The sequence below is a fragment of the Malania oleifera genome, chromosome 3 (assembly GCF_029873635.1).
Source record: "Malania oleifera isolate guangnan ecotype guangnan chromosome 3, ASM2987363v1, whole genome shotgun sequence".
Taxonomy (NCBI): domain Eukaryota; kingdom Viridiplantae; phylum Streptophyta; class Magnoliopsida; order Santalales; family Ximeniaceae; genus Malania; species Malania oleifera.
This window is the reverse complement of record NC_080419.1, coordinates 95,884,342-95,908,991: the sequence shown is the minus strand read 5'-3', so window position 1 is coordinate 95,908,991 and position 24,650 is coordinate 95,884,342. Positions and strand designations below refer to the sequence as shown.

Sequence of the window (24,650 nt, the reverse complement as noted above, 5' to 3'; positions counted from 1 at the left end):
AATATATCACTTAGCCATAGTGTCTTAGGTTTAGCCATATGATCCTTGCCTAAAATTTCTTGATTTCTTTGTGATCTATATGGTTGTTTTTCTGGTATATCTTTTTGTAATATTCTCAAATGCTTAATCAAGAAAATGATGCTTGCTTGGTCTTTCAATTAAAGTTTCTTTTTTTAGCAAGCATAGCCCCTTGTGTTTATTGAAAATCATAAGGGGATATATATATTTAAAAAGCAAGAATTGAACTTATATAAAATATACATTATTTCTTGCTTATGTGTGTGCATGCTTTCATGACTATGCTAGTATTATATTGAAATCTTTATGTCATGAAATTTATTTTTAAGGGTGTTGCATAACTGGTTCATTGAGTATACATGAAATGCATGTGAACTAGTTAGACGATTTTTATGCTCAAACCTACATTTACTGTCATATGTCATGTGTGTTGAACTCATATCTTTCACGGGTCTTATGATATGTTTAAACTAAAATGGTTTGTGAATATCTCTGGTCTAACTATGTTTTACATGTCCTTTTATTTTTTCTAATGAGTAGTTATACTATTGTGTGCTAAACAATTATATTTTTCAAACAGTTATTTTTATGCCCATAATCTATACTAAAAAGGGGAGAGTTTTCTAAGAAAAATAAATTACATTCTTTCAAAAAGGGGGAGTTCTCTTTGCTAAACCTATTTTAAATGATAAAATTATTTTATACGTAGCTTAACCCTTTTTTGCTGATGCCAAAAGGGAGAGAATTTTTACGAGCAAAATGTTTATGACCAAAAAAGGGGAAATATCTTGAGGGCAAATTACATATGAGCAATTATCTGAGCTTGTACTTAAATACTAAAATTAAATGCATGATCATTTGCAATGTCTTCTTTTGTGAATATGCCTGAACTTTACTGTTTATATTTTCTGTGCATATTGTTGGGGGAGCCTTTTCAGGCTGTACTCATTTTGCTCTTATGTGTTTGTCATCATAAAAAAAGGGCGATTGTTGGCTTTTTGAGTCTGATTTTATTTTGATGCTAACAAACACAAGTTTCTCTTATGTGTGTGTTTTAGTGCGCGAACAGGTATAATTTAGGTCATACATAAGATCAAGAGAATATGGAAGCCAAGACAGAACTTAAAGCTCAAATCTGACCTATTCCATGATGTCAAAGAGCAAAGGAGAAGAAGAAGACATAATATTGCTTTTGTAATTACATTTGTTTTTGTATTTTGGTCTGTAATAATGCCTGCAACTGCATGATATGGTTATTTGCTCAGACAGGACCATAGATTGACCACAGGGAGCCACAGGACCATAAAGTAACCTTAGGGATGGTCGACCAATGTCGAATTTTTTGGGTTAACTCAATTGGCCATAGATTGAACTTAGAAGACCTAAAATTTTGGAAGACAAACCTTTTCATAAAAGCCAAAATCATACAAAAGGTTTAAATGATTTAAGGTAAAAAATTGGGTTTGGGCAACCGAACTTTGATAGTTAAAATAATTCGGGCGACCGAACTAGATGGAGGTCAATTCGTTGACTAAGGTCCGGGCGACCGAACCTAATTTGAACTGATTGTCCACGATCGACCAAACTCCAAAAGTCACTTTTTTCACTGTCTCTGGGTGCCCGAACCTGTATTTCAAAATCACATCTGGTGACCGAATGTTGAAGTTCAGCAAATCGAACTTCTAATTAGGCGACCAAACCTCGAGAAGATTGAAAAATCGCCTAGTTCAGCCACCCAAACCTATCCTCAGGCATCGAACATAAAAAATACACTTTCCATCATGTGTCTGTTCGGGCGACCGAACTCAAGGTCCAGGCGACTGAATCTCTCGGGTTGCCATATTTTTACCGCAGGCAATTAAGGGTAATTGGGGTTAAAAATTGATTAAATATTTTTAATAATACCCAGCATGTCCCAACTGTCATATTTTTCGTAAAAACTATATATACGACTTCATTTGTCAAAATTAGCAACTTTGATTAGTAATTTTTTTCTCTCTAATTTTATCCTAATCAAAGTTCTCCCAAAACATATTTCTATTGCAAAATATTTTTGGGGTTATATTTTATACTCTCCATTCTCTTCCATTCATTATTTTGAAAATCCTTTTGAAGAGAACATTTTATTTTGGGCATCTATTTCTTGCATTCATAAGCATTTACTCTTACGTACTCTTTTATTTCTCAAAATCATTTTGAGAGTAAACTTAAAGGTTTCTTCGGATTATTTTCTTCGTAAATATTTTTTAGAGAAACTTTTTCTTATACTTGTGAACATTTTTGCACATCATTTTCAAACCAAAAAATCATGCATACTCATTTGTGCAAAAATCCCTTTAGGAGCAAAACCCTAGGTTCTCCGGTTGCACCTTAAAAAAATATTTTTGAGAAAATCTTATTAGAGTTTAAATCTTGGAAGCATTTATTATATACATTATCTTTCAAAGATTGGAAATTTATTTTATGAAAAACACTCTTTCTCTACTGAGCATTGTTTCATATCTTTAGAGAGTGCATGTTTTATGAGCTTAATATGTACATCCATGGTTGTATTTTCAGAAGCACTATTATGTACAAAAATGATTTTAGTGTATTGGTTGGGTTCAACCCGGAATTGAACTGGGGAGTCTCAGCCCCGTAAGTGACACCGGTTCGGTTCAACCCGAAAATTGAACTTGGGTTTTCCTTACCCCATTAGGAGAGGATGTAAACGACTTTTGCTCCACCCGTTTATGTGAGCAGGTTTAGTGTAATCCTTGGGAGGGTATGCCCAAGGTGGGGACGTAGGCAGTATTGGTCGAACCTCGTTAACAAATTTGTGTATCATTCTCTCTCAATCTTATTTAATTTCCTGCACTTTAAATATCGCATGTGTATGAATGTTTATTTAATGTCATAATTATTTGCATGCACACATTTGATTTAAATAAGATATAATGCACACATGAATGTTTGCTTTCATTGTTAATTATTTTACATACACGCATGTATATTGAATGGGATATGAATTGTGGTGAATCAGAAAATACTTAAATTTAGCCAAAATGTTTTAAAACCCAATTCACCCCCCTTTTGGGATCACACCAATTCCAACAAGGAGGTTGCTCCCAGACTGACGCCTACAGACTCTTAGACAGGAAAAGAAGACTGGAGGAGAAGAAGATCAGAGGTAGAAAGAAAAGCTTTCCTTCCTATTTTTAACCTACATGTTGAAATGTATATGAGATTGTGAATGCAGGTATCCACAACCCCATTTTAGGTTCAAATCTGAACCTGAACTAAACCCAACTCACCGTCAAACCAACCCTAGCACTGAACCCAGCTCATCATTGAACCGAACCCCTAACTTGGCTCAGTTTGAACCGAAACCAAAACCCCTAACCAAACTGACCTGAACCGAACCCAATCTTTTCGAACTAGAAACCATTGGACCAAATTGGAACCTCAAACCAAGAACCAGAAAACCCAGCCCTCTATTTTAATCCTAGAGGCCAGTACCTATTTTAAAAGCCCAAAAGAAACAAAGCCCAAAACCTCTTTTAAAAACCTCAAATCCCAACTCCATTTTTAAAAACCAAGCCCATTTTTAAACACCCGAGGCCCACTTAAATAACCCGAGCCCATCACAGATTTAATAACCCAAGCCCATTTTTTTAAAAAATAATCCAAGCCCATTTTTAAAACCCAAAGCCAATTTTTAAAATAACCCAAACCCATCACGGTTTTAAAACCCAAGACTCATTTTAAAAATTACTCGAGCCCATCACGGTTTTAAAACCCCAAGCCTATTTTAAAATATCCCAAGCCCATTTTAAAACAGCCCAAAGCCCAAATTCGTTCTAAATAAGACCTGAAGCCCAATTCTAACACCATAAAAACCCAGTGGGCCTTCTCTGGCCTAACCGAGTCACACGACCCCATGGGTTGACTCGTACGAGTCACCTTGTTCCCACTCACTGAGTTCAGATGAGTCATGCTCGTCCCTGAACCCTAACTTCCAAACCTGAACCCCTAGAACACAACTAGTGATAGAACAACACACAACTAGGATGCCAAAACACACGCATAATCATACACATCACCAACAATTTCGAGAAGAAACAACAATAAAAAAATAGGACACTTAGCTTTGTAATTGAAATCAAACCCCTCCTAGTTCTCAAAGCACGATCTTCCATCCTCTAAACACCTTCGAGTGGCCTGTTGTTCGCCACAGTCAAAGAAAAAAGGCTGGAAGCCCCAGTTTCATATAAGACCAAAGGATTTTTCAGATATGAGAGTTATGGATTTTTTTTTTAACAAAGAGGGTTTCAGCATGTTAGGATTAGGGTTTCGAGTAGTTTAGAAAGAGGGAAGGGGGCATTTTCGGAAGATTTGAACCTACGTTTGGATCAAAGTCACTAAGAACAGAAGATCTAAAGCCCTATGGTTTTAGATCGCTCAAGGAGAGTAGAGAGGGTTTTCTATAGAGAGAGAGAGAGAGCAGAGAGGGTGTCTTAGAGAGAGAAGAGAGTTTCAGTGCAGAGGTTAGGGTTTCGAAAGCCCTAAAGAGAAAGAGAGACAAAGGCTAGGGTTTTAGAGGTGTTCAAATAGGGGTTAGGACTTCATATCAGAGAGAAGGAAAGAACAGGAGGGTTAGGGTTTCGGTGGTTCGTAGGGTTAGGGTAGGAGAGAGATTTAGGGAAGAGAGAGGACTTTTGAGAAAGATATAAGGGAGATTGGGGTTTCATATGGGAAAGAGAGAGAGCGAGAGAGAGAGAGAGAGAGAGAGAGAGAGAGAGAGAGAGAGAGAGAGAGAGAGAGAGAGAGAGAGAGAGAGAATAATTTCAAAATGGTCAAAAATGCAAAAAATTACCTTTTGTATGTCTTACTTCAAGATCATGAGTTCGCGACACGTGGCACACTCTCTTCCATGTGTTTAGGGCGTACGTGGCTCTCTCTAAGCCGTTCGATTTGTGTTTCTTCACGAAGGTTAGGATCGTGCCACGTCATTAATCTGTGACCTTTTCCCTCTCCCTTCTCGCTGGCTAGCACGTGGCTCTCCCACCTCCACACACACAGAGTGCTACGTGGCCTCTTGACAACCATCCAATCTGTGCTTCTTTGCAACGCTTAAGATCTTGCCACATCGACATTCTAGGTCACATAGGGCTGTCCCATTCGGTGATCAAGGCATGGCTACTGACGTTGTCATGACATCACACTTGGGGCAGGGGTATTTATCACATATATGTATATATTATTATAGGAACACGTGGCCTCACCCAGAAGATCGCACGTGGCCAGCCCTTGACCGAGTCCGGTTCTATTTGAACTGGTTGACCTCTATGAACTACTTTTTTTTTTCATAATTAATTTTTTATTATATGATTTATTTTAGTTAAAAATTCAAGAAAAATATGAGAAAATCATAAAAAAAATCAAAAAAATTTTGGAAAATTTCTAAAAAATATTTTGAGATCAAAAAAATATTTTTGCATACTTTTCCATCCAGAAAAATAGAAAATGGTTCCCAAACCTCCCAGAAAATTTTGAAAATATAATTTAAATACTTAGAAAAATTTTATAAAATTTTTGAAATAAATCTAAGAGCTATTTTCATAAAAATATTTTCTCAATTTTTTATTCCTTATGATTTCAAAAAGGGGTGGGGGCTTTTTAAGCCTTACGTACCTTAGTTCTGAGGGAATATTTATATTAAATATATCATTTGAATATTCATGTGGCTAATTTGTCGCATGTAAATTAATAATTTTGTAATTTTTAAAGAGGAGTAAAATAAAGGCTATTGAATTAAATTTGGGATAATCTTCAATTTCTCCTCACATAACCAAACTTTCAATCATGATCATGGTAACGCAGACCGATTCTACCATTAATTAGGTGGTAATCACGTGTTCTAACCACACTCCAAAAGGTTAGTGGCGACTCTAACATCCATTTTTAACAAAAATAAACTTATCATTTTCATTTTGCCCACCCAAGGCACCTTCGCTCCTGGGGACGTCGCGACAGCTTGACGACTCTACTAGGGACATTAGAGAGTCGAACTAGTAATTAATTATTAATTATCCCAAATTCAAATTTAATTGCCCTTTAGTTACTCCCTTCCATGTTGTTAATATTTCATATTTGTGAATTTTTGAATGCTTCTTTGTATATGCTGTGAATAGTATAGTATGATTGTTTGCATGATGACTTAGATTCTGTGATTATATCTGAACACTGCATGTGGGGAATATGGGAGCAGGCCAAACTTAAATTCACACACTTTTATAAGCCTTTTACCTAGGCTTCACCTTTTAGGAATAGAAAGGAGCATAGTATCGTTAGCCCTCATGAGACAAGGTTTTTGGGGGCACACGAGCCACTCCGCTCCGCTTGAACTTTGTCCAAACCCATTGGGTGAGGATAAGGGGCATGCTGGGAGCCTCTTGTTAATAAGAATACAAGCTTAACCTCACATACTTGACCACATGTTTCCCTCCTTAGGATAGAGCCTTGAGAAAACCTTGCAAAATAGATGGATCCACTTGGGGTTGGGATAGGAGCCTCATCCTTCTCCACATGACTTTATCCAGTCCTTTGTATATATGTTCTAAAATACTTTGTGTTGTGACATACATTCTTCATCCATATTAGACAGCTATATCACTTGGCCAAGATTTGAAAAAGCCCAATTCATTCATGAAAGACTCAAATTTTATCCCCCAAGATACCCTACATCCAAAAGGGGAAAATAAATCAGTCCCAAGATCATTAGTTGATAAGGTTTTTCCCAGAATTATGGCCAAATGGTTATTTAGGTTGCATTGCATTTCATGCATTCATGCATAATTTCATGAGTAGCCATGCATGAGAATTCATCTATAATGGGTCAGTAATCACATTCCAATTGCCTGTAAAACTAGTATGGCAAGGCAGTAGAATCAAGATCCGACATTACAACATTAAGCAGAACAAGACAATCTCTCTACATCCTTTTAATTCCAGATGAAAAGTTAGAATCACATGGAATCAGCTAGAAAGCTGCATAAGAGCTTTTAAGCAAAGTTATAAGAATATCCATCAAGATATTCGGGAGATTAAAAATCAGATGGATAAGTTACTAGAGATAGCCACCTCTTCGAGCAAAACTACGCAATCTCCAAAATATGCAGTTGAAAGCGAGCTTTTGTTTCCACCACGATCTACACCTGTTAGTGAACATCTATCATCACAATTTGTGAAGTTGTTAGATGGCTTGGGCCCAAGCTTACACATATTTATCCTAACGACTCAAGACCCGTGATTCCAACCAAAGAGAAATGTCCAAGCACCGCCAGTCATCAATCTTGATATCCAAGAAGGGGAAATAGTTGAAGAAACGAATAAAGAACAATCCCTCTGTTCGGAAATGAATCATAAAAGCTATGGAGGAAGCAAACATGTTTGATTCGGTGGACACTTTTAATCCTTGTTTAATGTTGAAATTGATTTTACCCTCAAAGTTCAAAATCCTGAATTTTGAGAAGTGTAGTGGGTCAGAATGTCCATTAGCTCATTTAGGGGTGTACTTCCAGAAGATGGTTGCACATTCTGACAATGTTAATTTACTCATTTTCTGTTTCCCAGATAGTTTGACTGGGGAAGCTCTAAGATGGTATTGTCGAGTGAGGATTCACACATGGAAGGATTTAGCTCATGCTTTTATCACTCAGTATAGCCATGATATAGCTCCAGATAGGTTAACTTCATAGAATATGGAGAAGAAGGTGAGCGAATACTCTTATAAAGGGAAAAATATGACAGCGCAGAGTTATCCTCTTGTTGAAAATGGAAACACAGTTTATCCATTTAACAACATTTTCAAAGATCCATGTGTTGATCACTTCATTAGAGGCCCTCCTCAGAATTTTGCTGATTTGGGAATCACCGAAAAGTTTGTTGAAGAAGCAGCCAATTTAAGATATGTGAAGTATACAAAGCCAGAATAAAGCTTTTCAAAATGGGTAGGGAAAAAGAAAGAAGATGAGGCCCAAATTGTGCAAAGTCATCCACACTAGAAAGAAAGATGGGCAAGGCACGACCCTAATTTATTTCCTCTGGGGCAAATGCCCATACCAAGACAACAATACACCCAGACACAGGAAAGAGGTTTTAGAAGAATAAAGCCAATTCCTATGTCCTATTCAGAATTGTTCCCCTAATTACTCGAAATGGAGCTCATCTCAACCATCCCCGGACTGGTCGTATGACATCCCCTCCCTCAATGGTATGACCCAAATGCTTGGTGCGCATATCATGCTAATTCCCCTGGCCACACCGTTGACAGTTACTGAATGTTTAAACACAAAATATAATCACTGAGAGACGCTGGATGGTTGGAATTTGACGACATAGAACCCAGGATACATAGAAATCTGTTGCCTAATCACAGCAGGGGCACGGTTAATGCCATCAGATCGGAAGACTGACTGGTATTCAATTTCAGAATTAGAAATAATGGTGGACAATGGATTTTGTGCTAAGAGGGATGCTTCCATGAGTCCTTTTTGTTTTAATTATTTTGACTTTGAATGAAACAAAAATGCAATTCAGTCTCATCTTATCACATCTTTCTCGGATTATCAATCTTTTGTCAAATTTTTCTTTTTTGGTTTGTGCAAGTAATACAGGAAATGATTTTACTAGAACAAAGGGCTTGAAGCCAGTAATTGATTTTGGGAAGCTATTCAATGGAGTTAAAAAAAAAAATGATGAAGGGAAAGCCTCCAAGTTGAAGTTCACTAAGGACCTCACTGCAAGATATTGTTAATGAGCCTTGTTGATTTCAAAATAATGAAGGGTTTCTTAGACCGAAACAACTTATCAAGCTTTATTTTTCTCGATGAAATTGATGGACAATGTCTGTGATACCCCATGGATGAAACGCTTAAAAGACTAGATGTTACTACCCATATCAACAAGGTGCACCTTTCTTTTTGGGAACTTTCCCATAAGAACTCCATAGTTAAGTGTGTTTGGCTTGAAGCAATATTAGGATGGGTGACCTCTTGGGAAGTTTTCTCAGGAAGTGTGTGAGAAAGGACAAAATACACTAAAAAGAACACGTGTTGGTTTTTGGGGCTAGTCATTAGTCTAATAAGGCCTGCCCCCCTGTTGTCTGGTCTAGGTGGAGGAGGAGAGATGTAGTGCTCCCTGACAAACTCAAGTTGGGGCGTTACAAGATGGTATCAGAGCCAACACCCAACTGGAAGTGTGATGAGATTCACATCGCTTGGGTTTGGAAATGTGGGTTCGCAATGAGGACGTTGCATTGTATAAGTGGGGGAGAATGTGATATCCCATGGATGAAATGCTTAAAAGACTAGATGTTACTACCCATATCAACAAGGTGTACATTTCTTTTCAGGAACTTTCTCATAAGAACTCCATAATTAAGTGTGCTTGTCTTGGAACAATATTAGGATGGGTGACCTCCTGGGAAGTTTTCTCAGGAAGTGTGTGAGTGAGGACAAAATGCACTGAAAAGGACACGTGTTGATCTGTGGGGTCAGTCATTAGTTCGATAAGGCCCATCCCCTATTATTTGGTTCAGGTGGAGGAGGAGAGACACAGTGCTCCCTGGCAGACCCAGGTTGGGGCGTTACAATGTCTTTTGTCTTTGGTATCTAAATTTTGATTGGTGTTTTAAAAGTAGGATGACTATATTCTGATGAAATAAAGGGTGACCATCTTTGATTGACCAGTTTTCCGGTAAGGAACTAAACATTGATTTGTCATTCATTAAACTCTTTGAGCCTAAATCTTAAACTAATTTCTTTTAAAATCATTTTCTAAAGGTTTGATCGAGTTTGGGATATTTTAAGCGTCTGACAAATCTTGTGAGACAACAATTAGGTACCAAAAGGACAGTAGGCCATATTTCTGCTACCAAGAAAGGAAAAATCGAAAGAAGAAAAACCCCTTTTCCAGTCTTTTTGAGCTTGAAAAATTCAATTCTTGATTAACCCGTCAAAGGATCACACCCCACATTGGGGCAGTTTCGAAAGGATTAGTCCCAAATGGAGGTCCATGTGAAAAAGATGCTAAGATTCCTTCATAAAAAGGAAAATCAAAAGGGATAGCAAAAGAAGAAGAAAAGAAAAAAAGAGGATGAAGAATGAAAAATAAGGGACATACTTCAAATGTGATATTTTACCAATGATTACCCTTAATAAGATTGATAATTTTGAGTCTTATTGAATCCCTTACTTCTTTGACCTATACCTTTCAACCTATGTTATGATCCAAATAAAAGTCCTAACCAGATTGGTATACATATTGTTTTCTTAAATGAATCGTCAGACTCAATGTTGAGTCTGAACTATGTAATGACTTGATCTTGAAAAGGTATGTAGGCAACTTGTTTAAATGACAAGTTCGGTCAATATATTGCAAATTCCTTACCATAAACTAGGGCAGAAAATGTCATTTGGGGAAGGGATTTTTGAGCCTTAGTTGCCTTGTGTAAGAACCCGACCCAAGAAAGGTGTATTAAATAAATAAGAAAAAAAAAATAAAAATTTAAAAAGTAAAAATTAGCAGGGCTCATTGACGAGGTTTCCTTTCTCGTCGATGAAGTCTCTTGTGTAGCTCGGTGACGAGATTCAGTAGCCCATCGATCAGGAGATATTGAGGGATTTTGGGAAATCCTGAAATCTATGGCCCGTCGACGAGGATGCTGTCTTGTCGACGAGTCTAGCTGAGTCAACCAAGTTATAAATATCTAAATCACTTGCTTAATGAATAAGAAACCAAAATTCTCTCTCTCTCTCTCTCTCTAGAACTTGAACACACACACACACTCTCTCTTTCTAGGATTTCAGGCTATCCGTTACCAGAATCAAAGATCTGACATTGCTACGTGGATTAGGAGGAGAATCTTTTCGAGGATAGAAGATCGAATCTTCGTTTTTAAGACTTTCAGGTTTTGACCCAAAATCGAGGTAAGGAACCGATTTTATTTTTGTTTCGATAGATCTGTAGAGAATAGTATTGTAAGGAAGTATTGTTCTTCATTATTTAGGTTTTGGTGCCTCGGTTCATTGTTTTGGAGTTGTTGAGCTCGTGTTTTGGTTTTTGGGTTAAGGTAAGCGGATTCTGTTTATATTAGTTATTCTTGAAATCGAAATCGGTAAATATGCTTTCATGCCCCGAACCCGCGGATGGGTCCTAGGTGTGAATATAGTAACATAACCTGTCTCTATATCAATTAAAACATACATGATATTACACTGAATAAGGGTCGAACCCCGTGGGGTACACGTACACCCTATACACATTCACATACATATCCATACTCATTAAATACGCAGCGAAAATATTCTTTCTGTACATACATTAGACCATACCAGAGTCTATACATAACGAGAAATATCCATCCCAAAATACAATACATACTCCAGGTGTCTACAAAAAACCCAACACTGACAACCCAGTTACAAAACTTGTACCTACACAAGTACTAAACGTGGCTAAACTACACCCCTGCTTCTAGTCACTAGGATGCTAGTTTTAGCTACCCGAAGGACTTGAAAAATATTTGTATATTCGGGGTGAGACACCTTTCAGTAAGGAAGAAAGCAGGTTATATCAGTGTGTGGTATATGAGTGTTGTTTCAACGTAAAATATAACACAATACAATACAGTTCAATATAGTTCTAGTATTTTTCACAAATCCATTCCAGTACATACGATACCAAACATACGGTCAGTGTCGTCACACTCAAGCACCTGATACCCTGTAATAACAAAAGCTTCACAACGATATTGTTGCCAGTACGGTGTAGCTCACACCCATTTGTGACCAGCTGGAAAGAACAGGTGATATTTCATACCCTCGAATATAGAGCCGGACACTCTAGCCCACGGTAATTAGCCGAGACATGGCATCAGCGTACGGTAATTAGCCGCCCCTAATTGATTTACAAAACCTGGAACAATTTTGGAACTCATGTCCCTATACTCATCAGCGTACGGTAATTAGCCACCCCTAGTTGTTTTTACAAAACCTTGGAACATTTTACATACAACAGTTCATTCCACACTTATTTGGTATACAACATATCCTATCATTTTCAGTAAAAGAATACAGTTTAATACAAATGTGGGTACGGTCATCTCAATACTACAGTTTTAATACAACATATGGTTTCTCTAATAAAATAGAGATGATACCCGAAACCCCCAAATTTTTCAAAAAATCGTAACCCAAAATTCCCACATTTTCACCTGATAGATTTTCCCAAATAAGTAATCAAAACATACATATGATCGTAAACTACAGGTTTATCGATCCCAATTTCAAAAATAAATTGATATAAACAGAATCTCCTTACCTTTTCCGAATACCAAAATATGAACTCTATGACTCCACCGAGACACCAAAACCTAAACATCCAAGAACTATACTTCACTACAGTTCTTACTACTACATATAAACCGAAACGAAATTGAAATCAGACTTGTACCTCGATTTTGGATCGAAACCCAAAAATCCTCTGAAATTAGGAATAGCTTCCCAAGAGAGGGGGGGGGGTGAATTGGCTTTTTAAAAATTTCTTTTGACTTCTTTTAAGAATCCTTAACTTCTTTAAACACTTAACCAATTCTTTAACTTGTTTGTTTAATTTCACCAATCACACAAGAACTTAGTTCTTTTATCCAATCAATAACACAATTAAACAACAAATCAATTAAACACAATCTTTAAACCAAACAATCAATTTATTTGCCAAGTACAAGTTAAACATCAAACAACAAAACCAAGATATAAGGTATTCAACACTTTGGTAATATAAGATCTTGAGATTGTTTGTTTGTTTGTTTATATAAGCCCCGTGATTATGAATTTGAAAACCATGTGAAGAATGTAATTTAATATTCAACAATCTTTTCACAAACACAATAAAACTTTTGTAGTCAGCCCTAGATATAAATTTTAATCAAGCCCAGTATATATGGATTTGCTTAATATGATGTTCAATACAACATTCAATCACTCTTTCCAAATATTCAAAACTCAATAAACTTTCAGTTAATTTATCTTTGAGTGTTTAACCAAGAAACGTACTTCCATATGGTTTCCGCAAGATATGGTTTCACCGACGTACTCCCTTTCGGTTTCCGCAACCCAAATCAAAATTAATCTTTAAGTTTACTTGATTTCCAAATATGCGTAGTATATTTGATTTTCAATTTAAATCATCCACGCAATTTAAATATGTATCGAAAATAAAGAACAGGGAAAGAGAGAGTGAGACAGATATTTTTACGAGATTCGGCTTATACCCAGCCTACGTCCTCGCCTTTGGTAAACCACCAAAGGATTCACTAAACCTGTTCCGTTGACGGGTGGAACAAAACCGATTACAACATTCCTTGGTTAAGGCTAGAGCCTACCTTCTCCAAACAATATTCCCTCGTTCGGTCACTCCTTACATAGGCTAGAGTCCGCCTCTCTAAGCAATATCCCCTTGCTTAGCCAACGATCCAAACATCATGGAACGTCAATGAACTACAAGAAATACAAGATAAAATCTGCGTACAAGTATACTCTCTCAAAGAGCAAGTTAGTACAATTTCAACACTATATACTTCAATGTAAAATATCAATAGGAAATAGAATGAAGTTCAAGTGTAGAATTCACCAATATCCTTCTTATAAGAGGATTAGCAGTAGGAATTGAAAGGAAGAAGGATCAACACTTCAGAATTTTCAGCAAAAGAATTTTTCAATGATTGAGCAAGAGAACTTAAGAAGAACAAGAGTACTTTCAGCTCTTCAAAACAGATTTTTCAATTCTTTTCAATTTTTATTTGTTTTGCAAAACCATGTATTTATAGGCTTTCAAACTTGAAAAAGTTTCCGTAAAGATTTTCCCTATTTATTAGAATATTTAAGGTTCAAACGGCTATAATTTAAAACATTATAATTTTAAAAATTTGTCCGTTGAACAGTGTTTAAATGTTTGACAACAGTGACCCTATTTTAGTGTTTTGACCATAAATTTTTTGATATAACTCCAAATTAGGTTTTCTTAGTGTCAAAAGAAAGATAAGAGAAAATCCTACAACTTTCATGTCTACCACTCTTTAAAATAATGAGTGTTTGATAGAAAAAAATTTACCTCAATGCAGCTGTATAAAAACTGACAGCATTTGGGAAAAAACTCTTTTTGGTGCTCTTTATTCCGAAAATGATTCTAACCTTTTTAAAATAATTTTTGACCTTATAAAAATATTATTCAGGCATTTTAAAATGTATCTAGGTCTAAGAAGTTAACCTAAGAGCTTCAAAATATTTCAAACGATATTTTAAACATTAAAGCACTTACATGAGACTTCTAAAATATTAACATTCTAAGTTCTTGAGTCTTCATGCTTTGTCCATCTTTTCTTCAAGCTTCCATATTCTTTAAGCTTTCTTACTTTACCTTTCTTTGGATCTTTTGACTTTAATATGCCTTGGCTTTCAACAACTTATTCATGTCCTCATGTTCTTCAACAAGTAATTCATGTCTTGGCTCATTTAAGCTTCATTTGATCCTTGTGAGTACTTTGACCTTGCTTCCATCATATTGGATCCTTGTGGGCACTTTGACCTTACTTTCACATATATGAACCCTAAAATATCATTACTCACACAAATACATTAAATTTCACTTGTTTGTTATCATCAAAACAAGATAACAAGATTTTAAGCCTTGTAAGGCCAACATCCTCGAAACGACTTTTTGATCCGCTAGAAACGTAGAGATTCCTTCCCTGATCCATGCAGTAACGTCTGATCATCGAATTAGGTGACGAACAACGAAGAATCGAACAGAGAAAGAGAGGGATCCCGTTGGTTCTAGAGAGAGAGAAAGAGAGAAAAAGTTTTAGCTTACTTAGCCATGAATCAATGAAATAGGATATTTATAACCCCTTTGACCCAGCCAACCTCGTCGACGAGACGGTGCCTTCGTTGATGAATCATCCATACATTTCATCGACGAACCGACTCCTTTGGTGATGAACCCTATTCCAATATTTTACAACACGTTCGATATCTCTCCATCGACAAGTCTCAGAATTTCGGCAACAAAGAGTATGAGGGCCTTCGTTGATGAGAACAATGACTTCGTCAATGAAGCCTACAAAATTTACCTTTTTACCCTTTTGTTATTTATTCAATCTACATATCTTTGGTTGTGTTCTTACAACCTCCCCTCCTTACAAAAATTTTGTCCTCGAAATTTGTAATCTTTCACTTACCAGCTAAACTACATACCCAAAAGCATACCCGACTCTAAAAAGAGCCAGCGGCCACTCACATAGTAGCTCCATCCCAAATACATACATACCCTCACTTATGGTGGAGGAACACCGTGGTTACATACATACACTGTCTCGAGAGCTCACAATATCACATACTCTCCCATAGACTAACCACACATCATTACTATGATAATAGAATATTACATACATACATACATACCCACACCGATCCTGCTATCGAAACTTCTACCCAAAACAACTGCGGATATTTTTGGCATATTTTCGTCTCTAACTCCTAAGAAGTTTCCTCAACCATGTGATTCCACCACAATACCTTCACTAACGGTATCTCCTTGTTACGCAGCTTCTAAACTTACAGTATAAAATTTGAATGGGTATCTCCTCGTACGCCAAAGCATCCCTAATCTCTAAGGACTCGTAACTAATCACATGTGATGGATCTGGCACCCTCCTCAACATGGACACATGAAACACATCATGGATCCTTGAGAGCACTGGGGGTAGTGCAATCCTGTGGGCCATCGGACCCACCCGTTCTAGTACCTCGAATGGTTCGATATACCTCGGGCACAACTTACCCTTTTTCAAAAATCTCATCACTTGTTTCATTGGAGCGATTCTTAAAAATATCTTACCCCCAACCTCGAATTCCAACTCACGGTGGCAAACATCCGCGTAACTTTTCTGCCGACTCTAAGCTGATTTAATCCTATCCCTGATCAATTTGACCTTCTTAGAAGCTTGTTGTACGTGTTTGGGACCCAATATTTGCTGTTCACCGTCCTCATCCCAATACAGAGGAGACTGACACCTTCGACCATACAATGCCTCGAACGGTGTCATCCCAATACTAGCCTGAAAGCTGTTGTTATAGGCAAAATCCAATAATGGTAGAAATTGGATCCAACTACCACCAAAGTCTAATACACAAGCCCGTAACATATCCTCCAAGATCTGTATAATCCTCTCAGACTGTCCATCGGTCTGGGGGTGGAACGTTGTACTGAAAGTAAGCTTCATCCCTAGTGCTTCCTACAGGTCTTCTAGAATCGAGAAGGGAATATCGGGTCTTGATATGAAACTATGGACATTGGTACCCTATGCATTCTGACTATCTCCTGCACGTACAAGTCTGCTAGCCTACTAAAAGAGTAGCTAACCTTCATTGGTACAAAGTGAGCAGATTTAGTCGACCTGTCTACGATTACCAAGATGACATTTTGCCCGTGTAGTGCTGGAGGTAACCCAGTGACAAAGTCCATGGAAATATGCTCCAATTTTCACTCCAGAATACTTAATGACAACAACGGCCCTGCTGGCCTCTGATGTTCAACCTTTAATTGCTGACACGTCAGACATTGTTCCACAAATCAAGTAATTTCCCTTCTTATGCCACTCTACTAGAAAGATTCGTGCAAATCCTGATACATCTTCATACTACCCGAATGTACCGTATACAAAGAATGATGCGCCTCCTCCAGAATCGTCCTCTTTATCCCTTCGTCATTTGAAACACACAACTTGGTCCCAAATCTTAGTACACCTCCCTCAGAGATATTAAAATCTGCAGCCAACCCTTGCTGCACTTTCTCAACTACCTCGACTAACTCTGCATCATTAGCTTTTGCAGTTTTAATCCTCTTAAATAATGTTGGCTAGATCACCAAGTTAGCAATGAAAGCCTGATGATTACCATCCACCAACTCCATGCTAAGACTCTCCAGATGCTGTTTGATATGATGCTAACCTACCACTACAGATATTGACGCATGCTCTGACTTCCAACTCAACACATCAGCTACCACATTAGCTTTCCCCAGAGCTAATGGTGCAATCGTAGTCCTTGATCAATTCTAGCCACCTCCTCTGCCTCATGTTCAACTCCTTCTATGTGAAAAAGTATCTGAGGCTCTTGTGGTTCGTGAAGATCTCACACTATAAACTTACAAGTAGTGTCTCTAGATCTTCAACGCATAAACTATTGCTGCCAACTCTAAATCGTGTGTGGGGTAATTTTTCTCATACTCCTTGAGTTACTGAGAAGCATAAGCAATTACCTTACCCTGTTGCATTAGCACACAACCCAAACCCTTCAGTGATGCGTTGCTGTAAATCACAAATCCATCATCCCCAGATGGGATGGTTAAAACTGGAGCAGTGACCAGTCGGTGTTTTAACTCCTGGAAACTTTGCTCGCACTCGTCGGTCCAATAAAATCTCACACCCTTCCTTGTTAATCGTGTCAGAGGGCTGGATAACTTAGAGATTCCTTCCACGAACCGTGGGTAATACCCAACTAGTCCTAGGAAACTTCGAACATCCTGCACTTTCTTTGGTGTCACCTAATCAACCACTACTTCTATCTTACCAGGATCAACTGAGATACCACCCTTCAACACCAAATGACCTAGAAACGCGACTTGATTTAGCCAAAACTCACATTTCTTCAACTTAGCATACAACTTCTTCTCCCGTAGTACTTGAAGTACCAACCTCAGATGGTTCTCATGCTCTTCCGAACTCCTAGAGTATACTAGAATATCATCAATAAAAACTGCTACAAACTGATCTAGGAATTCATGGAAAACCCTATTCATTAGGTCCATAAATACTGCTGGAGTGTTAGTCAACTCGAATGGTATGACCAGAAACTCATAGTGACCATATCGGGTATGAAAAGCAGTCTTCACAATATCCTTAGTCCTAACCCTCACTTGATGATACCTTGACCGTAGATTGATCTTCGAAAATACCTACGTTCCCTACAGTTAGTCAAACAGATCATCTATACGAGGTAACGGGTATTGGTTCTTCACTATTACCTTGTTAATTTCATGGTAATCAATACACATCCGCATCGACCCATTCTTCTTCTTCACGAACAATACTAGAGCAACCCAGGGTGAAACACTAGGTCTGATAAAGCCCTTATCCAGTAGTTCCTGCAACTACTCCTTCAACTCTCTAAGCTCAGCTGGAACCATATGGTATGGAGCTTTAAAAGTTGGCGCCTTTCCTGGTAGCAGATCAATAGCGAACTCTACCACACGATTAGGAGGTAAATTGGGTACTTCTTCTAGGAATATATCCATTAATTCATTAACCACTCGGATATCTTCAAGTATGAAATCATCCTGAGGTGGTTCCTTCACACAAGCTAGTTTCCCTTGACAACCCTCCAAGAGTAACCTTCTCGTTTGTATTGCTGATAGAATCTATGTCGTAAAACACACACATGATCCCACGAACTCATACTCCTGCTTCCCAGGAGGTCTGAACACCACTACCTTCCTACGACAATCAATCACCGCATAACTAGAGAATAACCAATCCATCCCAAGTATGACGTCAAATCCATGCATGTCGTATACTAGCAGGTTCCTTGGTAGCAGTCTTCCCTAAATAACCACTGGGTAGTTCCCAACATCTTACTATAGATCATTACACTCCTAGTCGGTGAAACCATGGACAACCACTCATCCATCACTTGGGTTTCAACCCTATAGTTTCACAAAACTAGCAGATATAAACAAATGGGTTGCTCCTAAATCAAATAAAACAATAGCTTTATTCGGAAGCAATAACATGGTACCTGTGACAGCATGTTTTGCATCTGCTGGAGTAAGAGAGTGCACTCTCATCGGAGCTATGTTTGCCTGATAGTTTCCCCGAGGCATCTGATTACTCCCACGGTTCTGGCTCTATGTAGGCATATCGCTCCTTCATGCCTGACAATTTTTGGATATGTGGCCCAATTTGCCACAGTTGTAGTTGTTACCCCAAAATGGCTGGCATTCACCGTCATGCCATTTACATCATCTGGTGTATGGTGCGGAGGATAGATCCCTCTGAGAACTCTGTCGTTCAATATTTTGACAATACCCCGAACAATAGTTCTTCTTCTTCTTCCACTGTCCCTGTCGAGGACCAGCCTGAGAACTAGAAGAAATCAACCTCTTCTTCTATTCCTGTACCACCTCATCCCCCTAAAGATCCATCTCAACTATGGTGGCTTTATCCACTAGAACAGAAAACTCTCGGATTTGCAGCATCCCCACAAGCCCGCTGATGTCCTTCCTCAGACCCTTCTCGAACCTTCGAGCCTTTTTATACTCGTTTGAAATCAAATACGATTCTAAATAAGATAGCTTGATATATCTGGCAACATATCTCTACACTGTTAGGGTTCCCTAAATCAGGCTTGAGATCTCATTAGCCTTCATGTCACGAGTGAAAGCTAGGAAGTATCGCTTGAAAAATACCTTTTTGAAGCGGCTTCACGACATACCAGATGGACTAGCTCTCTGCTTCTCAAGCAGACTCACAGCTGTCCACCATATTTCTGCTTCTCTTGCCAGTTGGAAGGTAGAATAGATAACTTTTCTGGTTAGTGCAGTGCAGAACTTCCAATATCTTCTTGGTCTTCTGCACCCAGTTCTCTGCCATTATCAGATCGGGTCCTCCCATAAACATCAGAGGGTGCATGCGGGCGAACCTCTCTATGGTACAACCCGTAACAGTAGGAGAGTGCTCACATCTCCTAACACTCTGCCCGATCTCCCACATAACTTGCCTCGTCAAACCCCGAGGCAAGGAAGGAGACTCATCACTCACAGTCCCCTCAAAACCACTATCCAAATTGTTATCCTTGAACTCCATTCTGAAAGTAAGATAGGAATCGGTTAGAATTCCTATATCGTACACAGTTAACATAATCATTGAAAACTAATCATGTCAACTACTACTCTCATGGGTCCAAGTCTATCCTATCGCACCGACATGAATCCATCAATGGTTTGCCATGATTTTACTGAAATCGTCATTCCAGGAAAAACACAGAACACCACTAACGAGTCCCTGTCTAATAACATAAGAACCCTTGACCTACTCTACCCATTTCCTACATCCTATACTCTGGTATGTACACAAATCTACACCTAACCAAGTCTACAAGACCTAACAACCTGGTTTAACTCTGATACCAAGCTATCATGCCCTGAACCCGCGGATGGGTCTCAGGTGTGAATATAGTAACCTAACCTGTAACTATGTCAATTAAAACATACATGATACTACACTAAATGTGGGTCGGACCTCATGGGGTACACGTACACCCTATACACATTCACACACACACACACACACACACACACACACACACACATATATATATATATATATATATCCATACTCATCAAATACATAGCAGAAATGTTCTTTCTGTACATACATTAGACTATATTAGAGTCTATACATAACTGGAAATATACATCCAAAAATACAATACATACTCCGGGTGTCTACAAAAAACCCAACACTCATAACTCGTTTACAAAAGTCGTACCTACACATTTACTAAACGTAGCTAAATGACACCCCTCACTTCTGGACGTTAGGATGCTAGTTTTGGGTACCCGAAGGACCTGAAAAACATTTGTATATTCGGGGTGAGACACCTCTTAGTAAGGAAGAAAGTAGGTTATATTAGTGTGTGGCATACGAGCGTTATTTTGGCGTAAAACACAACACAATACAATACAGTACAATAAAATTCAATACAGTTCCAGTATTTTTCACAAATCGGTTCCAGTACATACGATACCAAACATACGGTCAGTGTTGTCACACTCAAGCACCTGATACCCTGCAATAATCGAAGCCTCACAGTGATATCGTTTCTAGTACGATGTAGCACACACCCATCGGTGACCAGCTAGAAAGAACAGGCGATATTTCACACCCTCGGATATAGAGTCGGACATTCTCACCCACAGTAATTAACCAAGACATGGCATCATCGTACGATAATTAGCCGCCCCTAGCTGATTTAGTGTATGATAATTAGCTGCCCTTAACTGATTTACAAAACCTGGAACAATTTTGGAACTCACGTCCCTATACTCATCAGCGTACGGTAATTAGCCGTCCCTAGCTGTTTTTACAAAACCCTGGAATATTTTACATACAACAGTTCATTCCACACTTATTTGGTATATAACAAATCCTATCATTTTCAATTCAAGAATACAGTTTAATACAAATTTGAGTACGATCATCTCAATACTATAGTTTTAATACAACATACAATTGCTCCAACAAAACAGAGATGATACACGAAACCCCCAAATTTTCCCAAAAATCGTAACCTGAAAATCTCACATTTTCACTTGATAGATTTTCCTAATTAAGTAATCAAAACATACGTATGATCGTAAACTACAGGTTTACCAATCTTGATTTAAAAAATAAACTGATATGAACAGAATCCCCTTACCTTTCTCGTATACCAAAATACAAACTTTATGAACTGAGACACCAAAATCTAAACATTCATGAACTATACTTCACTAAAATTTTTACTACTACATATAAACCGAAATGAAATTGAAATCGGACCCTTACCTCAGTTTTGGATTGAAACCCGAAAATCCTCGAAACAACTTTTTGATCCTCTAAAAATATAGAGATTCCTCCCCTGATCTACGCAGTAACTGATTACGCGCTTAAATTGCGTAATTAGGTGCTTTAATTCATGCATTGGGAATCTTATTTTGTATTTAAATGCCTAATTACTCTCAATATTTTAAAATTATGTTCTATTTATAATATTTGAGTTTTATTGAGTAATTTATGAAATTTTGGTATTTTTTCTTGTAGGGCAACTATCGGAAGCCAAAAACCGACGACACTTTTTAATATGTGCGTAACTCTCTCATCCAACCTTCGATTTAGATGATTCAGGATGCCATAGAAAGATAAGAAAATTTTCTACAATTTTCATGTCTTTCATTTTGCGAAATAATGGTTGCATCAAGACTGAAATCAGATGTGAAGTTAGCATACACCTTTTTATGGATTATTTCGACAATTCTACGTAATCTTGGCGTAACTTTCTCATCCGAGCTCCGATCGAACTGATTCAAAATTCTAAAAAAATATAAAAAAGAGTTCTACATCTTTTGTGTTTTAAGCTTTGAGAGTTACGAGCTGTAAGAGGGTCGAAAGTGGTCTTGAAAGAGGAGGACAGTTCGTGTACCTTCGAAAAAAAGAAAAAAAAAATAAAAAAAATTAGATGTGGCCATTCAGCCGGGTCATCTTAGAGGGCAATGTGCACTGGGTACATAGAATGGAAAGAAAAAAAGAAAGGAAAGAAAAGCAAAGAAAGAAAGAACAAAAGGAAAGGAATGAAAAAGTAAAAGAGGAGGGTTTCCTTGGGAGAGGGCGGTGCGCAAGAAGAGAAGAGGGTGGGCAGTGTGCACTGGGCTGGAGAGAAAAGGCCGCACCATAGGAGAAAAAAAGAAAGGATTGATTTTTCTTGGTTAGACACACAAGGGAGGCCAAAACACAGAGAGTTTCTTGAAAAAATTATTTTTTGGGAGCTTTCCTGTGGTTTTCTTTTGAGGGGTGTTGCGAAGATACACACACAGCCAGCAAAGGGGAGTTTGAAGCACGCAAAAATAATATCTTTTCAGAATCGGAAGGCGGCGAACAATGGTGGTGTTCGGGGTGTTTGTGACGTGCGACGGCGGTGCGGCGAGTGTTGATCTTTTCCGTACGCTCCAAATTGAAGAAAATATGGTGAAATCTGTTATGTTGGATTTAATTTTTGGAATGAACTAAAATTTTGAATTCTAGGAAAACGATGTAGCTAGTTTCAAACTATGCTAGTTCTTTAATGCTAATCTGAAGTAGTTTTTATTAATGTTTGTTTGAGTTATTCTGTGCCTAATGCTTTTAATTAACTGACCATTAATTAAATGATTTTAGCCTTGTGATTTGCTATCGAAAGGGGGGATTATAGGATAGATCTTGGATAATTCAGCGTAGGTAAATATAGAGATCGAAAGACTTGTATAAACCTACGTAGCATTAAAAATTGAGGGTCTTACTGCGTTCTTACGTTATTAATTTGCATACTCTTATGTTAAATAATAAACAAGAATAGGTTCTGATTGACTATCAAAAGAGGCTTTTGGAAAAATTGGTGATTTGCTAACAAACAGAGAAAACGAAGTTGAATTAGCTAAATGAGTAAAGCCTAGTGAGAAACTAGGTGAAATCGGTTTCCTAGAAGTTTTCACCATCATTAATTTGACACGCGGTATCCAGTTTTAAATTCTCCTGAATAGTTTATTTAAAGTAGCTTTGTTTAAATTTTGCAGTCTAAAATTATTAATTTTTCTAAATAAAATCAAGGTTAGTAAAATTTTGGTACTTGGTAAAATTAAGACATCAATCAATGAGGACGATACTCTACACATCATTATATTATAAAACTACGATATTGTGCACTTGCAGTTTGCACCGGTCAAGTTTTTGGCACCGTTGTCGGGCGATTGAGCTTTTCTTATTTTTGCCAATATCGATACAAAGTAATCTTGGTTTTAATTTAGAATTCTCTTTTTATATTTTTATTTATTTATTTTCTTTATTTTATTTTTTTATTTTTATTTTTTGTATTTCTGGTGTGTTTTTTTTTTTTTATGTTGGATGTGCAGGGCTAGAACACGTGACATTATTCCTTTTGATTTGGAGATTGAAAGAACGCTTAGAGCACTAAGAAAAAAAGAAGGTATTAGCCATGGATGGACAAGATAATGCACAACCACGCGCCCTGAAGGATTATGTGCAACCAGTTGTGAATGACAACTATTCGGGTATCAGACGCCAGCCCATAATGCCAACAATTTTGAGCTCAAACTCGCATTAATCAGCATGGCGCAGCAGGCCCAATTCAGTGGATCGTCACTTGATGATCCCAATATCCATCTAGCGATGTTTTTGGAGATTTGTGATACTGTGAAGATCAATGGTGTTACTGAAGACACCATTAGACTGAGATTATTCCCTTTCTCTTTGAGGGACAAAGCAAGAGGTTGGCTAACTTGGGAGTATTACTAGTTGGCAGGACATGGCAGAAAAATTTCTAGCTAAATTCTTTCCACCTGCAAAAACAGCTCAACTCAGGAGTGAGATTGGTCAATTCAAGCAGCATGATTTTGAATCACTCTATAAAGCATGGGAAAGGTATAAAGATTTGATTCGACGCTGCCCACAACATGGATTGCCTGATTGGTTGCAAATTTAGATATTCTATAATGGATTAAATGGGCAAATGCGGACTTTAGTTGATGCTGCATCTGGGGGAACTTTGATGTCAAAGACACCTGAGGGTGCTACTGCTCTTTTAAAGAAATGGCCTCAAATAACTATCAATGGTCAACTGAAAGAACTATGGCTAAGAAAGTTGCTGGAATTCAGGAATTGGAGTCGTTTGCTGCACTTTCAGCTCAAGTCGCTTCTCTATCCCATCAGATTTCAGCTTTGA

At 37.8% G+C, this 24,650-nt stretch overlaps 1 non-coding gene across 1 annotated transcript; it reads right to left on the bottom strand.

Annotated features, from left to right (window-relative positions):
* Window positions 1-24,281: 24,281 nt before the first annotated feature.
* On the bottom strand, window positions 24,282-24,388 carry LOC131152548 (small nucleolar RNA R71). The gene has a single exon (XR_009136041.1). It is a non-coding gene; the product is annotated as a small nucleolar RNA R71 (small nucleolar RNA).
* Between the last annotated feature and the right edge of the window lie 262 nt (window positions 24,389-24,650).